The following is a 7,028-nucleotide window of genomic DNA, read 5'->3' as shown; positions in this document are numbered from 1 at the left end:
AAGGGTAAACAAAGGAGGAGGCTACAATGCTTGATAAGAAATGTACTCATTATCTTGCCCATGTAATTGTAACCCCTCTGTACAGTATGTTCACAAAAAATAAAAATAAAATAAATATTAAAAAAATAAACCAGGACTATAGGCATGGCTAAGTTGGTAACACTGCCTGCCTAGCACACTCAAGGGCTGAAGACCAGCATTCAAGCCTATCAAAATGCTCAGTCATACCTGGGTCTTACAGGTTAAGACTTTGTTTAGCAGAGCAACCATAGTATGTTCAGATGAGTGCTGATTAACTCACAGTCTTACTGTATAGAACAAATACCTGGAAGTCACAGTCCAACAACCCAACAGCATTCCCTGTACCAAAATAAGTCTAGGATGATCATGTTTGCTTTGAGTTTGCTTTCATTTCAGGATAGAAGTTATTCTGACCTGATAAAAATATAAAATGGAAAAGCCCTCTAGTGACTCAAAACAGTTTAACCTGTTCCTCGTTGGAAATCCAGCCTTAAATAACTTGGCTGTTCAAGAGCACCACCTAGTGGACAAATGCACTTAAGCTACTCCATTTTGAAGGGGGAAAAATGTCATATTAGGCTTAAATGCCATTGAGACCAAAATCATTCAATGAAAAGATAACCATGCCTCAGTTAACAAAATGTCATATAAGGGGCTGAGAATGCAGCTTAGTGGTAGAGTGCTTGCCTAGCATGCATGATGCCCTGGGTTCAATTTCTCAGTACCACATACACAGACAGAAAAAGCCAGAAGTGATGCTGAGATTCAAGTGGTAGAGTGCTAGCCTTGAACAAAAGCAGCTCAGGGACCATGCCCAGGCCCTGAGTTCAAGCCCCAAGACTGGCAAAAAAAAAGAGAAAAAGAAAAAGAAAAAGTCATATAAAGGGGCTCACTGTTTTGGTTATTTTATTTTCTGAGACAGGGTCTAATTATGTAGTTCAGGCTTCAATCAAGCTCTTTATGTAATTCAAATTGGCCTTGAACTCGAAATCCTCCTGATTCAACCTCCCTAACACTGAACTTACAGGCAGCTGCCATACACTTGGATGAAACAGGCTCTTAACGCAACAAAATTCTAATACAAAATAAATCTGGGCTGGGAGCTGATAGCTCATGCCTATAATCCTACCTACCCACTGAGGAAGCTGAGATCTGTCCAGCATGGTAGTTTGAAGTCAAACCGGTCAGCAAAGTCCATGAGATTCTTACCTTCTATTAATGGAAGTAGAGCTATAGCTCAAAGTGATAGAGCACTACCCTTGAGAACAAAAGCTCAGGGACAGCGCCTAGGCCCTGAGTTCAAGCCATATGACCGTCAATACATACATACATACATACATACATACATACATACATACATAACATAAATCTGGAAGTGACAAAAATCCACAACCAAAGGATTTAGTTTGCCAGGTGTGGTAAGGACATATCTATAATCCTGCCACTAAGGAGTTTGAGGCAGGAGGATGGCAAGCCAGGGCTACATAGTGAGACCCTGTGTCAGAAAATATAAAAGAAGCTGGGTGCTGGTAGCTCACACCTGTAGTCCTAGCTACTCACGAGACTGAGATTTGAGGATCGCGGTTCAAAGCCAGTCCAGGAAGAAAAATCCTCATGAAACTCTTATCTCCACTTAAAAAAAAAAAAAAAAAAGAAAGAAAAGAAAAAAGAAAAAGAAAGAAAAGAAAAGAAAAAGAAACATGGTAGAACACTAGCCTTGAGCAAGAGTTCAGGGACAGTGGCGAGGTCCTGAGTTCAAACCCCATGACTAAGAAAAATAAGTAAAACAGACAAAATAAAAATAAAAGAATTCAGCTTGTCTTCTTAGATGTTTGTTATCATAAAACATTTTCAGCCAGAAATGCAGAGTACTAATTTAACCTCTTTCTCTGACAGAATGGTCCTGACATTATATAAGTAAACAGGTTGCATATATTTTATGGAGCCTGTTACCTGAAGAGGCTGCAGGAGGTGAGTGAGCCAGCTACTCAGTGTGAACCACGTTCCATGCCATACTGGGCTGAACCAGGGACTATCACATCCTTCCTGCCTTTCTTTGAGTTCATGGTAAAGGTGGCTCTCTCTCTTTTTTTTTTAATTGTGAAAATACAGTAAAGGGGCTGGGAAGGTGGCTCAGTGGTAGAGTGCTTGCCTTGCATGCCTGAGGCCCTGGGTTCGATTCCTCAGCACCACACAAGCAAAAAGAAAAAAGCCGGAAGTGGCGCTGTGGCTCAAGTGGTAGAGCGCTAGCCTTGAGCTGAAGAGCTGAGGGACAGCACCCAGCCCAGAATTCAGGCCCCACAACCGGACCCAAAAAACAAAGAAAAGAAAATACAGTACAGAGGGATTACAATTACATGGGCAAGATAATGAGTACATTTCTTATCAAGCATTGTAGCCTCCTCCTTTGTTTCCCCTTCCAAGGTGGCTCTCTTTTATCCAGTAAAACCATCCTACCAAGAAATGTAATGGTAGCAAGATAAACTTGAAATCTCCCTGGTAAGTAACAGCTATCCCCTGGGAAAGCATTCATAGTATGCTCACCTGAGCATAGATGGGCATATCCAAACTATGTATTTTATACATGCTTAAAAACAGTTATGGAACATGGGTGGAGAAAGAATACCAAAAAGAAATGCACAAATACTCTTTGGGGAATTGAAATAGAGTCTTGCTTGTAGCCCAAGTTAGCTCGCTTTGAAGTTGAAATCCTTGTGCCCTCTGAATTCTGGGATTACACACATGTGCTACCGTATCTAAATTAAAGCTTTTTTGAAAAATGTTACTGAATGCCAGCATGGGTAGCTTTACCTTCCCATGTAATACTTTCCATGGTTTTTTAAAGCATATAACAAAAAAAGTAAATTTTACCTTAAAAGTTATTTATTCATACAACAAAGAAAACTAAGATGAAAAGATAAAAGACATCACTAACCTCCAGCCCAATAGCAAAAGAACTGCCCCAGATCTCAAAATGAAGTATACAACATACGAAAGTATTTTCATCTTTAGAACTGTTGAGGCCCAGTTTAAACCTCATTTTTTAAAAATTGGGGGGCTGAGAAGGTGACTAAATGGTAGAGTGCTTGCCTTGCATGCATGAAGCCCTGGGTTTGATTGCTCAGCACCACATAAGCCAGAAGTGGTGCTGTGGCTCAAGTGGTAGAGTGCTACCCTTGAGCTGATAAGCTGAGGGACAGTGCCCAGGCCCAGAGTTCAGGCCCCCACGACTGGCAAAAAAAAAATTGCCTGTGTTTTTTTAAATGTTTTGTATTTGCTGTCATTTGTCCTTAATAAAGACCCAAGGATGAGACAGATCAGTATTAAAGGAATAGTTTAGAAGTCTAATTTACTTTACTGCATATATTTTGCAAACCAAGCCTGTTTTCTGTTTGTAAAATTTGGCCTGATTCATATGACAGAATACATAATATGATGCTTCACCCCCAAGAACTCCATGGCTTCTATAAACCACAACCTTGTGCACAGTACTATCAGAAACTTAATATCTCTTTTGCAAAATATCTATGACAACACTTTTCAAAATGCTTTCCTTTGTCCATCTGAGTAAAACCCAGCTCTTCCATCAGAGGGTCTGTGATATCAAAGCCATTTCATAATTATATACTGTCACTGCCTTATTCAATAATCATCTCAGGAGTATGAGGCAAAGAATGCATGCTGAGACATCATAGCAGATGTAAGAATCCGAGAATAAACTAAGCTAGGAAAAATTTATTGAAAAAAAAACATAATTATAGGGCTGGAATGCATCATCTCAGTGGCAAAGCATTTGCCTATCAAGTGCAATATCCTGGGTTCAATGCTCAGTACCAACAGAAGAAGAAAAGACAAAAAAATCATAATTGTACTATATCCTTTATTCTTGTTTGTGAACACAGTCATCTTTTTAAGCATACCTTACTCATGGCAAAGGACATAGCTAGCAAGATCAATAGAAAACCCACAGATTGGGAGAAGAAACAGACAAGGGCTTCCTATCTAAAATATACTTAGAACTGAAAAAATTAAATCCCCCAATAACAAATCCTCAGAGAAACAACTGCCCCAAAAATAAGTGGGCTAAAGACTTAAAGAGAGATTTCTCTGAAGAGGAAATAGGAATGGCCAATAGACACATGAAGAAATTCTCAACTTCTCTAGCCATAAAAGAAATGCAGATCAAAACCACATTGAGATTCTACCTCACCTCAGTTAGAATGGCTATAATCAAGAAATCTAATAATAGCAGATGCTGGAAGGGATGTGGCCAAAAGGAACCCTACTGCATTGTTGGTGGGGGTGTAAACTTGTTCTACCACTTTGGAAAGCAGTGTGGAGGTTCCTCAAAAGACTCCACATAGAGCTCCTTTATGACCCAGCAATCCTACTTCTGGGCACTTACCCAAACAATCACAAACAAGGCCATATTAAAGCTACCAGCACAACTATGTTTATCATAGCATTATTCACCATAGCTAAGATATGGAACCAACCCAGATGCCCCTCAGTAGATGCTTCCATCAGAATGATACTACCCCACTTGTTAGGAAATGGAAAGACTTGGAAAAATATTAATAAGTGAAGTAAGCCAGACCTAAAAAAACAGAGGTCCCATGGTTTCCCTTATTTGCAATAACTAGTATATATCTAGGATAATCTTAACAGACAAACAGAGAAGGTCATATGACCATATAAGATGATATTAAGTGAAATAAACCCCAAGATAGGGACACAAGCGGGTTTTTTTTTCTGTCACTGTTGTTTTTAACGTACTATGTGACTTTTTTGTTTCTTTTGTATGTTCTTCCCCCAGGAAATAACCCATTTTCACTGAATTTGATTCCCGTGCCCTGTATCTTGCATAACATTTTTATAATTTGGGGAAGGGAAGGGAAATAACAAAAAGCTGAAATAAGGATACAAGTTGACCCATTGTAAAAAGGAGACATACAAGATACTGTTGAAAACAAACTTTGCAACTTAACCCCTCTGTACAGTATCTTTACAATAATTTTTTTAATTACCTTACTATAAAATTGGTTAATTTAACAACCTGAAAACTTTTTGGTTTGGGGGGGGGTTCTTTTTTTTTTTTTTTTGGTCAGTCATGGTGCTTGAACTCTGGGCCTGGGCCCTGTCCCTGAGCTCTTCAGCTCAAGGCAAGCACTCTACCACTTGACCCACAGCGCCACTTGCAGTTTTTTCTATGTATGTGGTACTGAGGAATCGAACACAGGGCTTCATGCATGTTAAGCAAGCACTCTACCAATAAAGCCACATTCCCAGCCCAACCTGCAAAGTTTTAAATACTTATTTTAAGTTTTAAGTTTCAATATACGTCAATATACTTCAATCTACTTTTCTTTGTTGTTGTTGTTCATGGGGCTTGAACTCTGGGCCTGGGCGCTGTCCCTCAGCTCTTCAGCTCAAGGTGAGCACTCTACCACTTAAGCCACAGCGCCACTTCTGGTTTTCTGGTGGTTTATTGGACATTAGAGTCTCACAGACTTTCCTGCCTGTGCTGGCTTTGAACTGATCCTCAGATCTCAGCCTCCTGAGTAGCTAGGATTACAGGCATGAGCCACCAGAGCCTGGCTGCTTTTAAAAAGAGAAAAAGCTCTTAAAATTTGTGTTAAGAATATGACTCTCTAGGGTTTGGTTTTGTTTTAATAAAGTATAAGGGAAAAAAAAAGAATATGACTCTCCTGCTCTTTTTTTATTTTAATTGTCAGTTGTGGGGCCTGAACTCTGGGCTTGGGCTCTGTCCCTCAGCTCTTCAGCTCAAAGCAAGCGCTCTATCACTTGAGCCACAGCATTACTTCTGGCCTAGCTCCTGCTCCTTCTTTCCCTCTAACTCTCCCTACTGAATTGACATGCTGTGGTACTAACCTGGGCGGCGGGGCGGCGGGGGGGGGGGGGGGGGCGGGAATTGTTGTTTGGGGTTTTGGGTTTTTGGTGGGGGGAGGGTGCACTTGTGCACACACACATGTACATGCTGTTCTCAGGGCTTGAACTCAGGGACTGGGCACTATCCCTGCGCTTTTTTATGCTCAAGGCTAGTGCCTATGACTTAGCCACAGCTCCACTTCTGGCTTTTGGGTAGTTAACTGGAGATAGTCTCATGGACTATCCTGCCCAGGCTGGCTCTGAAAGACAATCCTCAAATCTCAGCCTCCTGAATAGCTTAGCATTACAGGCATGAGCCACCAGTGCCAAGTTAGCTTTTTATATAATGAAAATACATCACCTTTTAATAAAGATAATTTTTTTAATTCAAGAAAAGTTCCTGAGATTAAAGGTTTGAGAACCACCGTCTCTGGTACTAGTGTTCAGAAAGACACACTTAGGAGGAGATCTCTATTAGCCTTTTGTAACCAGTCCATCTTGTAGTTCATTGTCAGATCACACTTTCCAAAGTGTGATTCTGATTCTATCATTACCCTAGTAAAAATAATCTCAAAAGCCAGAAAATATTGTGTCTTACACTCCCCACAATGACAGCTTTCCAACTTTAAAACCTGAAAGTTATCAGAATGTGTATAAGCTGAATGTTTTATTGGATATTGCCACTAGATTTTAATAAAGTTACTCAAATTTTAAGTCTAAAGTCAATGTTCTTTTGAAGCAGTTCCAATGAGTAACTGATTTTTCTAACACAAGCAGTAAATTGATAAACACAGCAAACCAAAGTCCACCAGCTTTGCTCTGCAGTCAATGATTGTTATTTCACACAGGGTTACTGTGGGACATTTTCATTTCAATTGTTCTGGAAAAAAAATGGCTCTAAATATGTTTTTCCTAATTCTCACAGGAGAGTGCTGAGCACAGTGGCTCATACCTATAATCCTACCTACTCTAGAGTAGTAGAATCCATGAGAAGATCATAGTCCAAAGACAACCCATTCAAAAAGTTCCTAAAACCTCGTTTCAACCAATTGTTAGGTGTGGTGGTAAACTCCCATCATCTGAGCTAGATGGGAGCTAAGATTGGGAGGATCAGTTTC

The 7,028-nt window shown here is 40.0% G+C and overlaps 1 protein-coding gene across 3 annotated transcripts in view; it reads right to left on the bottom strand.

Moving 5' to 3' along the window:
- Window positions 1–7,028, bottom strand: part of Kdm4c (lysine (K)-specific demethylase 4C) — a 302,738-nt gene that overhangs the window by 244,032 nt on the left and 51,678 nt on the right. The gene's annotated exons all lie outside the window — the stretch shown is intronic.

This window comes from Dipodomys ordii, unplaced genomic scaffold, assembly GCF_000151885.1.
Source record: "Dipodomys ordii isolate 6190 unplaced genomic scaffold, Dord_2.0 Scaffold93, whole genome shotgun sequence".
Classification (NCBI taxonomy): domain Eukaryota; kingdom Metazoa; phylum Chordata; class Mammalia; order Rodentia; family Heteromyidae; genus Dipodomys; species Dipodomys ordii.
This window is presented reverse-complemented; position numbering and strand designations above follow the sequence as displayed.